The sequence below is a fragment of the Hakea prostrata genome, chromosome 4 (genome assembly GCF_041222555.1).
Source record: "Hakea prostrata isolate BN-2017 chromosome 4, UWA_Hpros_2, whole genome shotgun sequence".
In the NCBI taxonomy this organism is placed as follows: domain Eukaryota; kingdom Viridiplantae; phylum Streptophyta; class Magnoliopsida; order Proteales; family Proteaceae; genus Hakea; species Hakea prostrata.
In genome coordinates, this window is record NC_142603.1 from 46,383,813 (window position 1) to 46,399,547 (window position 15,735).

Genomic DNA, 15,735 nt, shown 5'->3' on the forward strand with positions numbered 1-15,735 from the left:
CAAAGTGAATCTGGACTCTCTGGATATAAGGATTCAGTTAGGAGATTTGGATTAGATGTACTAGGGACTTGTTTCTTTAAGGAGAGTGAGTTATTGCTTGATTTGTTCAACTTCTCTTTGTATGTTAGAAGTTGTTACTTCTGATTGTTGGATTTTAGAATCTTGGGTGGAGATTAGGGAGGACTAGGAGGTAGATCTTGTAAATTTGTCACAAATACTATTTGTGTCATAATTTGTTTTCTTTGTTGGGATTTGGGATAGGTTTGGATAATAAAGATTCTCTGGCTTGTTCCAAATATTGTGTTTTAAGATTTGGAACATTAACCTTGTCAATGAATTCACGAAAGATTGGAACACTTTCATTCTGGATCATTTTGATGTTATTGGCATTATAATATTCACACATATTTATTTTCTTCTTTTTTTGGTTATAATTCACACATATTTCTATTCCTACAATTACACACAAATAATATAGCTTTAGGGTTATTTGATAGACTTTTGAGATTTGTATTGTTCATTATTCCATATTTCAAATTTTCATTTCATCATCCTCTCTCTTAGGGTAGTAACTGTTTGTATCAGTGAACAATTGGAGAAACAGTGTCTCTGATTTGTTCATCATCAATTACAAGATTGACCTTTTGGGCAACTCAATAATATTTTACTAGATGGTTAAATTTGTTACATCTGAAAGATTTCCATTAAACAGTTTATTTTGGCTATTATTTTTTTTTTCTTAAATTTGTATTCATTTCATTTTCTAACGCAAAAAAAAACTGTTTGTATCAGTGAACAATTGGAGAACAGTATCTCTGATTGTTCACAGTTTATTCTGGCTATTATTATTTTTTTCCTTTTTATTGATTTTTTTTTTGGGATTTGTTGTAGTAGGGTTCTAACGATTTAATTTTATCTTTATATCTAGGAAATTGTTTCGTTTTTTCTTTTTCTTTTTCTTTTTTTTTTTTTTTTTTCTTTTTTTTTTATTTTTTTATTTTATTGGGTCAAAACTAAATTGTTCACATAATCTTCCTAATTCTTTTTTATATATTTTGGATTCTTTGTGGATTTGTTTTGATAATCTCATGTTGACACCTAAAAGCAAAGGCTTTTTCATGTATTAGATTAGTGAGATTTCTGTAAGGTATTTCTCTATTGTTGTTTTTTCTTGATCTGTGTTTGATTTTTTCAAAAAAAAAAAAAAACACTTGGTAATCTTATAAGAAAATTTTCTTTCCGAAATATAGAATTCGCATTATCTCGAGATTTGATTTAATAAAATTGTTAACATTATAAATTGGATAATTGTTCAGAAATCTATCCTTCAGACAAGACGGATCTTTAATAAAATGTTTTGGACAATCTTAAGAACCTCCATTGTTGATCAGTAGTGAAAATATAATCCCACTATCCTATTAATTGACCAGTAAACTTTGTTACGAACAACATATAAATGGCTTGGCCATTTGTTCTACGGAGTTGGTAAGCATTGACTACCATGGTCATTTGTTATAGTTTGTTATTAATTTAATAATCAGTCAAACCATTTATGTTTCATCCATAAATAACTCCGAAGGTTCTAGGCCTGGGTATTACCGTTTTCTTCGAGTAGAAAGGAAGGGTGGATGGATTGACGGTAATTATGAAGTAAATTTTTTTTGTATGAGTATTATTGTAATACTTGATTTTATGAATTAAATTTCTGTTTTGCCCTAGTTTGGCTTGCAACTATCCAAAATTTTTTGTATAAGTATTATTGTCATATTGTTTATTTGCAGCAGCCTGGTTTGCAACTGTGTTGTCATTAGATGCTTGTCATGTCATTGATATTATTCCCAATGGTCTAAATCATGTAATATGTTTTCCCATTTATACTAGTAAGCTTCCATGCATTTATGCACGTGTAGCTATATTTGAGGGTGCAGAAAAAGTATCAAACAAAGAAGCAAGTCGTATATGATTCGATAATTAATTAGTTTTCAGATTTGTATTTAAAAAACTCTCATAATACTATATTCGAAGTATATCCTAATTCTTGCTAAAGAAGGCAAAAGTTAAAATTAAGTTGGGCCAAATCTCAACTAGATAAATTCATCTTAAGTCATATTCTTAGGTTACCTACCATTATTTATAAGGTTTTTGGATGTACATATCATAGGGGTAAATAATATTTTGAACTATAATACTAAAAATGCTAATCAAGTGAGGCATTTTAACAGTACTTCATTTCTCTCTCTATTTGGCATTTAGTGATTTAAAACTACTTTATTCATCAACACATTGTGCATGATAGAGGATAATAAATAATCATACAAAATTTGCATAGACAATTGATAATATTTATAGCTATTATCACATTCTCTAATTATCTATGCATTTGGATTTAGTTACCACAATGATTTTCAAATTATCAATCATGTTTTTTAAAGAATGAGTTTGATATACTGGAGGCAATTGAAATATTACTAACTTCTAAGAAAAAAAATTACAGGTATTTCTTTCTTATCATTTCACAACAATATTAACTAAATTTGATTATTAATTTTTCATGAGTTGAATGATTATCCAAACATTTTAATTATAAAATTGTACATATTTTAATACACATGTTAGGTGGTTTCTATATATATATATATATATATATATATTACAAATTTGAAGTATTGTTTTAGAGTGAAACTGTATTGGAATTATTGTGGCATTAGGGTTAACTCATAAGACAACATTAACACATTTAGATGGTTTTTCAATATTTATTGGTATTTCTAATTTTGGTTAAGAAAAATCAGATTTAGTCAAATTGATCACTGAAAGAATATTAAATTTTAAATCAAAATTACTATGTATATTATAATATATACAATTTTAATTTTGGTTTAAAAAATCAGATTTAGGCATTTACTTACTATGCAAATTGAATGGTTAATGTTTTTTTTTTTTTTTTTTTTGAAAGGTAACTTGTTACTATGAGGTAGGAATTAAATTACTAATATAAGTTGCTGAGTGGGTGCAAACCCAGGATCTACCCATGGGAGGGCGGGTCTTTAACCACTTGACTAACCCATCATTGGCATAGTTAAGAGTTAGATTTGCAAGAACTAATTGAAGAAAAAGAAAGGAGTTAATATGATAACTATTCCTTTAGAATATGTTGAGTGAATTTATATAACTATTAAAAAAAATTAAAAAAATAAGAACAGTACAAAGACTAAGGAAGGTGAAGAGATATTGATTCCTACTTTCAAGGCTTTGCAAAATGAATTTATTAATAATATTTAATTAAAACTTATGGTTAAGTATGAATTGAATTTATAAATTATGATTTTCAAAAAAAAAAAAAGGATGTAATTAATTATAATTCTAATTAATTCAATTCATTCTTATTAATATAAAATATAAAATTACATTTTTGGACATCATTTAATCATATCTAATAAGTGAATGAATAAGCATATATGTTAGTTAAGAAAATGTGGTCATCCCCTTTTAGTTCGTACTTTTATAAGAGTAATAATATGATATTATCATATAAATATAATCATTATAATAACAATAAACACTAAATTATATTTAATAATTTTAAAATTTATGATTTTTTCCTCCAGAATAATGAAATCGAATGACACCTATTTTATGAATGTTCTTCGTCCATTCATATTTGGCACATTCCATTTACACTCTTTCCTTTCTACCAGGAAGTTCTATGCCATCATTCAAATGGTTCCCTAAGCAACCAGCCTTTTGAAAATGGTTTTTCTCTATAATTTTAATAAATTGCTACTGCATTTGGAATGCCAAAAACTAAGTCATTACTGATAAACCTCTTCAATCTAACAATTTTCTGTTTAAAATACAATATTGGGCTTCTTTCTTGAAGCTATATGATACCTTTTCCCCCTGAGATGTGTTTTAAATTTTCCAAATTAAATGGAACTTTCTCAACTGAATTTCACATGGCCACTTCCTAAGGTACCTGTTCAGTCGCTAGCATGAATTTCATATGACCAACTAAAGCAGATCGGGGGGCTTTGTACTAAGTTCTTTTGATTGAGCTAGATACTTATGCAAATGATTGAATTCATATATTATGAAATTCATATTTTGATAAATTTGCAATGGATGGCGAAAATGGAGTAACGAATCCAATCCTCTGGATTGATGGAAAGATTTACTTGACAAGTAAAATCACTAAAAGCTGTCATGATGGATCTCGATAGGAAAGATTCACTTTAAGAGTAAATCATTCAATGATGCAAGGAATAATTGTATTGTTCTTTGTAATAAGTAATTCAATCCAAGAAAGAAATTCTAATTAGATTGGGTTTAGATTTATTCTAAAAACTAATGTTTGATTCAAAGTGTTCTTTTGGATTTTATTGAATAATATTCTCTTTTGAAAAGTTATGAATAATTATGTATTGAATTTAAACATTACATTTCTGGGACTAACGCTAGAGCCATATCTAGAATATAAGAGGAGACTTTTGAGGTATTTGAGTCATACTCAACTTATATTGAGGTACACAAGTTATACCCAACTTATTGTTGAAGTATTTGAGTCATACTCAACTTATGTTCTAATATGAGCCATCAAATTAGTTACGATCTAACGGTGTAATGGGATTTTGTAGGAGAGTCCAATTACCAATAGAACTTAGTATTTATTCTATAAAAACTAGCTGGAAGCAGCGGTTTGGGTATTCCAATCTAGATACTCAAGGTGTAATGCTTTAAGCAACCTCGTGCTTAAACCCTAACCCTAACATGGAGCATGTACACAATATGGACATGTTGGGTTGTGGGCTTAACTGATACCGGTCCACCACTTAAGTTCTATTCATTCAGGATACTAAGAATATTACTGGCCTTACTATCGTTGGAATAGTTTGGATTAGAGTTTTTTGATATAAGTAACATCTTGGGCCATCTTTTTTCAACGCAAAATCAAATGAAGGATTCCAAGAAAATACAGGCTATAAAAGATTCATGAGAGATCGATATTTGTATGATTGGATTATTGATATATCAACTCTATTTAAGAAAAAATCATGAAAACTATGTATTTTCCATTGGGGAACTTTTCTTATCTCAAGCTCTTTCTCTCTACTATGAGTTCTCAAAATTTTAATGTAAAAAATGGAATTTTAAAGTGTCATGGTCAAGCTCTATATATCTTTAGTTTTTGTGTTTAAACAAAGCTAATATTAACAACACATCCACTCAACTTATTATCTCTTTGATGATAGATTTGGACTTTCAATTCAAACCCCCACCCATAGACTTGGCAAACCTTGATTGCACTTGCTAATTGTAATAATTTATTAAAGCCACAAAAGAATTGTCAACATAGATCCAATCGCCCTTCTCATAAGAGGAATATTTAAACAAAAAATTTCTTAGATGATCTAAAAAATATTTACTCAATAAGTATTTTTATAAAAATTATACTTAAATGAATTTTATTTTTTAAAATAATTATCAAATCCTTTGTGATATTTTTTGCCCAACTAATATTCTACCATGAATTATCTAAATTATCCTCAAGTCTTTTAAATAAAAACTTGTGAGAATCACTTATCAATTCTTTCAATCACTAGTCTTGGTAATTCTAGGATCAACAACATCTTGTTAGTACTCTTATAATTCATTAGTTTCATTGTTTACAATGAAAAACTTGGGAGTAATTTCAATAATCCGTAGTAGAATATTAGTTAGGCAGGAAAATTCATAAAATTTAAGATTTAGTAATTATTTTTAAAAAGTATAATCCATTTGAGTAAAAAAAATTATCTTATTGAATAAATCATTTTTAAATTCTAACCATCTAGTAAATTTTTCCCCATTTAAAAATTCTGATCTTGAGTTTCAATCAAAGAAATTGAAAGCCCAAACTGTTAAGGAGTAATATGTAAATTTTCGTTTATTGGACTGATATCCAATTCATTTTTGACAAAGAAGATGCATGACATGTATCTTCACATCACATCAAACTATCAAAGGGTTGAGGTCCATTTGTAAATAACATCAAATTAATTTTTTAATTTAATCACAATCTTTTTATGTGACTTGCAAATGAACTTCAACCCTTTGATATGATGTTTGGACACATATTACACATCCACAAAAAAATGGACCTAGATCCAGAGGCGGATCTATGAAGGGGCCGGGACCATAGCCCCCAGGATTTTTAAAAAATAATATTATTTTCTTTTTTTATATATTTTTTATATAAATTTCCTTAATTTTTCAGTTTTTTCTTTTCTCATATGTGAATTGTCACAATTTGCCCCCCCAAATATTGAGAACAATTTTATAAGGTAAACTAATGGGTATAAATGTCATTCCTAATTAAAAACTACTTCATCAAATCCTATTTATTTTCTCCTCTCTTCTCTCTCATCTTTTCTTTCTATTTAGTGTCATTTCTTCTTATAAATGTGGGTTAAAGAAATTTTTGGAAAAAATCTTATTAGGTATTCAAAATTTCATTTCTAATTAAAGCTAACTTAGTAACTCTTGATTCCCTATTTATTCTCTCCCATGAGCCCATCTCCTCTCTCCTTCTTTTCTTTCTATTTATTCTTTTCCTTTTCTATAAGAGTGGGTTAAGAAAATTTGAAAAAAAAATATACTCCACAATTAGGTAGTCTTTCTGTTTTTCAATTTATTTATCGTTTCTCTCTTTCTCCTTTTTTTATTATTCTTTTTATTTGATTTTATATTCTCTGTTTCTTTATTTCTTTTGCAAATTTTGTTATTTAATTTTGTATTGTGATTTGTGAATAAAATGTTTATAGTTAGTAAGATTTGGAAGTAGACAAGTATATCGTTAATATAAACTAATGTAAAATGTTGATAGAGATTTATAATGTTGTTCATTATGTTTTAGAATTTATTAGGGCATTTTTCAAACAATAAAGGGCTTGACTTTCATCTATAATATCCAAAAGGAATAGTAAAGGCAGTCCTATTACTATCTTTTCCATGAATTTAGATTTACTAGAAGGCAGTTTTCGTATCAAATTTTGATAATTTTATTGTTTACGAATTCTTTGCAAAAGATTTTTTTTTACATTCAATTTTGGCACTTTTATTGACATAAAAGGCAGTATAGTTCAAGAGGGATTTACTAGGGCGGATAAGCTTTTTAGTTGGAATTTGATTCTCATAAAATCCTTTAATGTAAGGTAATTTAACAATGTGTTATTTATGGTGCCAAAAAGTATTAGGGTATTCAAAACAAAAGTCATTTTCAAATAAAATCTTAAAAATGAAGATTCGTCTTTGGCACACTTGATTTTTACAGATGTGAATATTGAATAATTTATAATTGATTATAAATCGTCGTCCATTCACTCAGAGAAATTTTCTAGGCGATTATTTCATAGAATTGAGTTGAGTTAAGGTCATTTATTGTAGTTTGTTATTAATTGATAATCAGTCAAACCAATTATGTTCCATTCATAGATAATTCCGAATTTGTACTAGGCCTGGGTCCTACCATTTCTTCAAGTAGAAAGTTAGGGTAGGTAGATTGATGGTAATTATAAGGTAAATTTTTTGTATAAGTATTATTGTCATACTTGATTTCATGAATTAATTTTTGTTCTGCCCTAGCTAGGCTTGCAACTATATAAATTTCGTGTGTAAGTATTACTATCGTATTATTTATGTTTTGTAGCAGCCTGGTTTGCAACTTTGCGACCGTTAGATGCTTGTCATGTCATTGATATTATTTTCAACGGTCTAAATCAAAAGTGTGCATGCACTTGTAAATAGACCTGTAAATGGATAACCGAAATCCGTCTCCGAATTGGTGTTCGTATTCGTTTAAGAATGTCCGAATCCGAATTTTTTCTTATCGGAAAATATCCGTATCCGTCCGATTACTAAACGGATTCGGATTCGGATATTTACTAAACGGACCGGATAGTATATTATCCGTTTATAATAAAAAAATATTTTTGATGAGTTTAATTAATAAAGATGATTATGAATTGCAAAAAGTTCCTACCAATTTCTTCACGCATTTTAAAAGTTTTGTATACAATCACTTGTCACATCATTAAATGACTTAAATTTAAAAATTAATATTTTTCTATAAGGTCGACTAACTTCACGAGCATCTAAGGGCTGTGTTTTTAAAAACAATTTTTCATCATAACCATTACCGACAATCACTTGTCACATTAATAAATAACTTAAATTAAAAATTTGATACTTTTGGATAATCTCGAGTGACTTCACGAGCATCAATGGCTGAATTTTGAAAAGTTTAAAAAAATAAAGTTTCAAGATAACCACTAGCAGAAAGCCAGAAACATTGTTTAAGGAGACTTGTGTGGGCTGTAGACTTGTCGTCTCTCTTTTCTTCTCCTTTTAGCTTTTTTGGCTTGGGAACAATCCAGACGGCGTTGCTCAAAAAATCGAAATGGTTAAACCTCATGTTTCAACTCTTCCCGTCAACCAGCAGCAGTAGCCGGCAAGTAACAGCAACCAGCTTACGGCAGCGGTAAGAACTTGGCTTTGCATCTTTAGGTACCTATATTGGTGATTCTAATCAAACCCTTACTGTTCTCCCGTTTCATGGGCTCTTGTTCATCTTATGGCGCCGGTGAGAACGTGGCTGTGGCTGTCTTTGAATCATCTTAAATGGCCGACGGTGATGGCCTGACTGTGTTTGTTGGATGATCTCAAAGCCGGCGATCTTCCTCTATTAGATGCTCTTTGAACACATCGAAAATGGCCGACGATAGTCTGGCTGTGCTTGATGGGTCAGCCCTCAAAGCGGATGATCTTCACCACTTTACCAAAACTCAGGTTCTCCAATCGCAGTCACCGCAACTCAGAAAATGGCACAGCAATCGGATAGTTTTGCGGATCGTATAATAAACGGATATCTGATAGAGTCATGGATTCGAATTCAGATACCCTTGAAAAATATCCGCCGGTTATCGGATCGAATTTGGATATCGGATTTGAATTTGGATAGTGGTGTATCCAAGCCAAATCTGATCCATTTACAGGCCTACTTGTAAATATGTTTTTCCATTTGTACAATAAGTTTCCACTCATATATACATGTGTTGCTATATCTAGACTGCAGAAAAAGTATCAAACAAATGAGGTGAGTTGTATATGATAGTTGACCAAAAAAAAGAGTTGTATATGATTCAGTAATTAATTAGTTTTTAGTTTTGAATTAAAAAAAAAAAACTAGTAGATCTCATAATACTTTGTTCGAGGTATATCCTAATTAATCTTGATAAAGAAAGCAAAAGTTGTTAAAATTAAGTTGGGCCAAATCTCAACTCAAATGATATTCCTAGGTTAGCTACCATTAGTTATAAGGTTTTGGATGTACCATAGAGGTAAATAATATTTTGAATTATAATACTAAAAATGCTAATTAGGTGAGGCATTTTAAGGGCATTTCATTTCTCTTCAACACATTGTGCATGATAGAGGATAATAAATAGTCACACAAAATTTGCATAGACAATTGAGAATGTTTGTAACTATTGTCACTTTCTCTAGTTATGTATGCATTTGGATATAGTTACCATAATGATTTTCAATAATCAATCTTCTTTTTTAAAGAATGAGTTTGATATACTGGAGGCATTTGAAATATTAATAACTTACAAAAAGAAAATTGCAGGTATTTTTTCCTTCTAATTCATAATATATAAACTAAATTTGATTATATGTTTTTTATGAGTTGAATGATTATGCAAGCCCTTCAATTACAAAATCGTATATATTTTAATATACATATTAGTTGGTTTTTAACATGTTATTTCTTTTACATAAATTACAAATTTGAAGTATTATTTTATTAGAATTAATTGAAAATTAAAATTATAATTCTATAATTGTTGTGGAGTGAATCTATATTGGAATTATTGTGGCATTTGGTTAACCTCATAAGAGGACTTTAATAAATTTAGATGGTTTTTCAATGTTTATTGGTATTTTAGTTTTGGTTTAAAAAATCAAATTTAGTTAAATTAATCATTGAAGGTTCCTCAGTAAGTAATGACGGATACCCCTTGGTGAAGAAGTTATGGATTTCATACTCATTGTAATGTATGTAATAATCCCCACCCCCTAATGATATAAGCTATCAATTTTCAGGAAGAAAAAAAAAATATAGAAAGAACAATTAATTATCAATTAATTACATATTACTAAAAATGAGAATGCAATTAATATTTATTATTATTATATTATAAAACAAAATTACAGCTGTAGGTTTTATTTACTATGGTATGCAAATTGAATGGTACTAGAACAAACACCATAAAATAGCGAATTGAAAAATAAGCAAAAACGAAAACACACAAAAATTTAACGTGATTCACATGGGTCCTACCGTACCGCGGGGGCTACTCTCCTGCACCCCCTCTACAAACCAAGATCAATGATGGGTTCCAATATACCTCTATTTTCATTACAAATCTCCGCAAACAAATCATTCAAATCATCCACCAAATATATATCGGTGTAGGTCCATCTTCCAAATCAAATACAAGATTTAAAGTCAAAATAACAAATGGTTAAGGACTTTTAAAATACAAAGAGTTAGATTTGTTAAGAACTGATTGAAGATAAATAAGGGAGTTAAGATGGTAACTATTCTTTTAAAATATGTAGAGTGAGTATATATAATTATTAAAAAAGTAAGAGTAGTACAATGACTAAGGAAAGTAAAAAGATATTGATTCTTACCTTCAAAGCTTTACAAAATGAATTTATTAATTATGATATTTAAAAAAATGATGTAATTAATTCTAATTCAATTCATTCATATTAATGTAAAATATAAAATTACATTTTTAGACATCATTTAATCATGTCTAATAAAGTGAATGAGTAAGTATTTGTTAGGTAAGAAAATGTGGTCATCCCCTGTTATTTGTGCTTTTATAATAGTAGTATGATAGAAATGTAGCCATTATAATACTAACAAACAATCTACATTTATTATTTATGATTTTTTTCCACCAAAATAAGGAAATTGAATAACACCTATGTTATGAATGTTCTTCGTCCAATCATATTTTGTATGCAGGACTTTTGAGCATTCCATTTATTGAACGCATCATTGAAATGGTTCCCTAAGCAACCAACCCTTCGAAATGGTTTTTCTTTATAATTTTATCCAAATGCCAGAACGTAGTCATTAGTAAAATAGTCTAATAAGCCTCTCCAATCTAACAATATTTTGTTTGAAATACAATGCTGGGCTTCTTCGTCGAAACTATATGATACCTTTTTCCTCTGAGATGTCTCTTAAAAGTTTCAATCAAATGGAACTTTCTTGACTGGATTTCACATGGCCACTTTCTAACGTATCTTTGTCCCTAGCAGGAACTTCATTTAACCATCGGACACAAACTAGGGGGCTTTTTATTAGGTAACTGACGGAGCGTATATGCAATATGAACATGTTAGGTTGTGCGCTTACCTAACACTACTCCAATACTTAAGTCCATATTCATTTAGGGACACTTAGGCTAAGGGTATTACTGGCCTTACTATCATTGAACTAATTAGGGTTAGGGAACCTGCTATAAATAATATCTTAGGTCACTATAGCCATTACACGCACATTTGAATTTGATTTTTCCTACACGAATTCACAAGAAGGATTCAACAAAGTAAAGGTTGTAAAAGATTCAAGAGACAGAGTGACAGACAATTGTAAAGGCAGAAGACGGAATTGATATTTTGTAAGATTGGATTATTGATAAATCAATTATATATAAGAAGAAATCATAAAAACTATGTATTTTCTCGAAATTTTCATGTAAAAAGTAGGATTTTAAACTATCATTCATGGTCAAGAGCTGTATATCTTGCGTTTTTGTTTTTAAACAAAACTAATATTAACAACCCATGCACCACTCAACTTATCATCTCTTTGATGGGTCACGCTGAGAGACTTGGACTTCCAATTCAAACCCCACCCACGAAAACCTTATTGGCACTTAGGCTCTTTTTGGTATCAATTATCATTATCAATTATGAAAATTTTTTTATTATTTTAAATTGTTTGGCATTTATTATAAATTATATTTGGGATAATTACTATTGCCCCCTTATACTTTGGTTCTATTACTAATCAAACCCCCCTTCTTTGTGAAATTACTATTGCCCCCTCACTTTTAAAGGTGTTAAGTGGTTGTTAACATCAAATATAAAATGTCTATTTTGCCCTTAAAATTAAGAAGTAAAAAATATGGCATTACCCTCATTTATAGAAACTATATTGCATGTCAATTATATCCTTAAAATCTTATATTTTAGAATTAGTTTTGGATTTGGTGGGACGACATACTTATGATTGTTGAAACTTTCACATTCCACTTAAATTTTTCATAATCACCATGATGGAAGTTTTACAAACAAATTAGCATATAAGATCTAATTGATAGAAAATTTGGTAACATACATAATGGTAAGCATATATTAGGTGATTTTCAATTTTCAGCTTTGAATTAAATTTGATAATTTCTTAATATTTTAATTTCTATTTAATTACATCTTTCCTTTATTTGGTGGTTTCTTTTTAAAAAAGAAAAGTGAAATTAAAGTTAATTTTTTTCCTATTAAGGGTAGTATTATAATTTGAAAAAAGATAATTGCAGGGTTAATTTTTGGGATATTGAAAAAATATATAGATGCCACATCATCACTAAACTGACGGAGCTTAATGGTAGGGGGGCATTAGTAATTGTTGACAAAGTTAAAGGTTGGAATAGTAATTTTAAAAAGTACAAGGGATAAAGTAGTAATAAAATCAAAGTACAAGGGGGCAAAAGTAATTATCCCATTATATTTTTATTTTAAATAATAAAAAAACCTCCAAAATTCATAATACACTTTTTGTCTATTATGGATTATGGTGAAATTTTGTTCTCTTCATTCATTCCACAAGTTTTTTTTCCATGGTTGTAAAACACCAAGCGAGGGTTTGAACTTTGACTTTGAAGAAGACAAAGTGAAGAAATAGATAAAAACTAATAATAATAGAGGGATTTAGTAATTCGGCCAGAGTGCCAAAGTGTCTCTTCCTCGATTCTTTTCACCTGTGTCCACTTGTGGAAGCATTAACAACATTGACAACCACTATACAAAGAGCCATCTTATACGATTTTTAAATACCTTAAAACTGTTGAAAATATGATGTCAAGGGCCACCATATAAGACAAAACAGAATAACAAGTATTATATATGAAACTTATCTCTTTCAAATGGCATGAATAGTCTTCTTATTGAAAACACTGTTGCACACATCCATCAAGTGATACTCGAACGAAGTTGGCGGAGTTGAGACGTGTCGATGGTGTCCAACACTTTCTTTAAGGTATTTAAACTCCTCGAATAGTGCACACGGGTTCAGCGGGTTTTCACCCCAAGCTCAATCAACCCCTCCATCGTAGACGGTGCACTCCGTAACGATAAACTAAGGGATTTGAAAGCTATATTCACCAATCCATTATTGACATATTTTTAAAAACAACTTCAAACAACGTCTACCTCCTGAATAAACGACCCCTTTCATCTTTATATAAGAAAGTAAAAGACAACATTAAGGGTTGTCTCCAAGAAACACATCCCCTCCCTTAAGGCTTGTTTGTTAGATACCAAACTAGCCTCTCAAGAGAAACACCTATTAGCAATTTAGGTGTCCATTAAGAAAAGATACAATTGATTAATCAAAATGAGATTTTTTGAATTTTTTAAATAAATAAAATTACAATAGTTTACTTAAAGTTTTTATAGTTAATAGTCAATACACATTATTTTATACAAACCATACTTTTCTCCTCTTTTCTCACTTGCTCACTATCATTTTCTAACAATTTTTTATTTAGACATGAAACTTATTTTTCATTTCATAATTTATTTTCGACAAAATTCACCAAACCATTTTTCATTATTGATCAATAATGAATTCTTATACTTATTTCTTTTAAAAAGGCATAATAGATAATGAGAATTGATACCAAAAACAGCTTTAGTAATTGTAATAATTTATTAAAGCTACAAAAGAGAGAGTAGCATATTGAATTGTCAACGTAGCAATGCTTTAGCATAAGAGATATATTTAAAAGGCAAATTTGTTTAGATGGTCAAATTTAAAAAAAGTTACTTAATAAGTATTTTTATAAAAATATTAATAAAATTGATTTTATTTTTTAAAATAATTATCAAATACAAAAATTTGTGATCATTTGTTCCGCCCAACTAATATTCTGCATTAACCACATAAATTATCTTCAAGTTTTTTAAATAAAAACTTATGAGAAACATTTATCAATTCCTTTAATCTCTAGTCTTGGCAATTCTAGGACCGACAACATCTTCTTTTAAAGATTAAGGGTAATTTGGATAGTTCATGGTAAAATATTAGTTAGACGGAATAAAATCATAAAATTTAAGATTTTGTAATTATTTTCAAAAGTAGAGTCCATTTGAGTAAAACTTTTAAAAAAATATATCATATTGAGTAAAAAAAATTTTAAAATTCTAATCAGCTGGTGAATTTTTCTAATTTAAAAATTTTGATCCCAGGTTTCAGTCAAAGAAGTTGGAAGCCCACACTGTTAGTGAGTATTATGTAAATCTTTGTTTATTAGACTGATATCTAGTTCATTTCTAACATTTGCTTGAGGATGCATGATATGTGTCTTAATATCACATCAAAAGATTGAAGTCCATTTATAAGTTACATTATTATTTTTTTATTTAATGGCAATCCTTTGATATAACTTGCAAATGAACCTCAACCTTGTGATGTGATGTTGTGACACATATTACGCATCCACAAGTAAATGAACGGTTTGCTTCCTTGTCAGAAATAAACTGGATAAAATTCCAGAAGAAAAAGCAAAGACAACCACTCAAATTAGCATAAATAGTGGCAAAAACCATTCTAGATCTCTCCTTAGAACTATCAAAGTGTGTGCAAAAGATGTGCAAAAGACTGTAATGAATTCAAACGGATATCCAGTCCATCTCTGACTCCTTGTGGATGTGTAACATATGTCCTAACATTACATCAAAGGGTTGAGGTCTATTTATAAGTCATCAAATTTTTTTTTTTTTAATTTAGTCACAATCCTTTTATGTGACTTGTAAATGAACCTCAATCCTTTGACGTGATGTTACAATACATGGCACACATCCATGTGGATCAATTTCCTTATCAGAACGGATTGGATAAAATTTCCTTTCTCCTTTACTCCCCCAAGACAAGTGGAGCATGCATGAAGGAGTTAGATGCTTCTTCTATTCTTTTCCCTGGCGCAGCTAGGCCATCCTGGACTTGAACCAGAGACTTCGCCCGTGAAGTAAATCATCGCACCTATGATCCAACCAATTGAGAGAGAATCAATAGATTCTTTTTCGAGAGAGATTCATCCTTCCATAAACGGTGCATGCCGTACTAATGAAGTTGGGCCAGATCACATTAATTTCTAGACGCATTTTCTATAATCTTTCCTAGGATTAGATTTTTCTTCTTTTTGGGGGGTTAGAGCCAAGATTTAATTTTCAAAGTCGTATTTAATTATCAACTTATAATCTGAGAATATTCTTGGTTTTCTGGTATTTTATCCTTTTTATCCGTCTCTTTGGTGAGAGAGGCATTGGTCTACTTTATTCTTTAGGGGTTTAATTTTATCTCAAGTTTTTTTATTACATGGTTAAGACGTGTAAGAT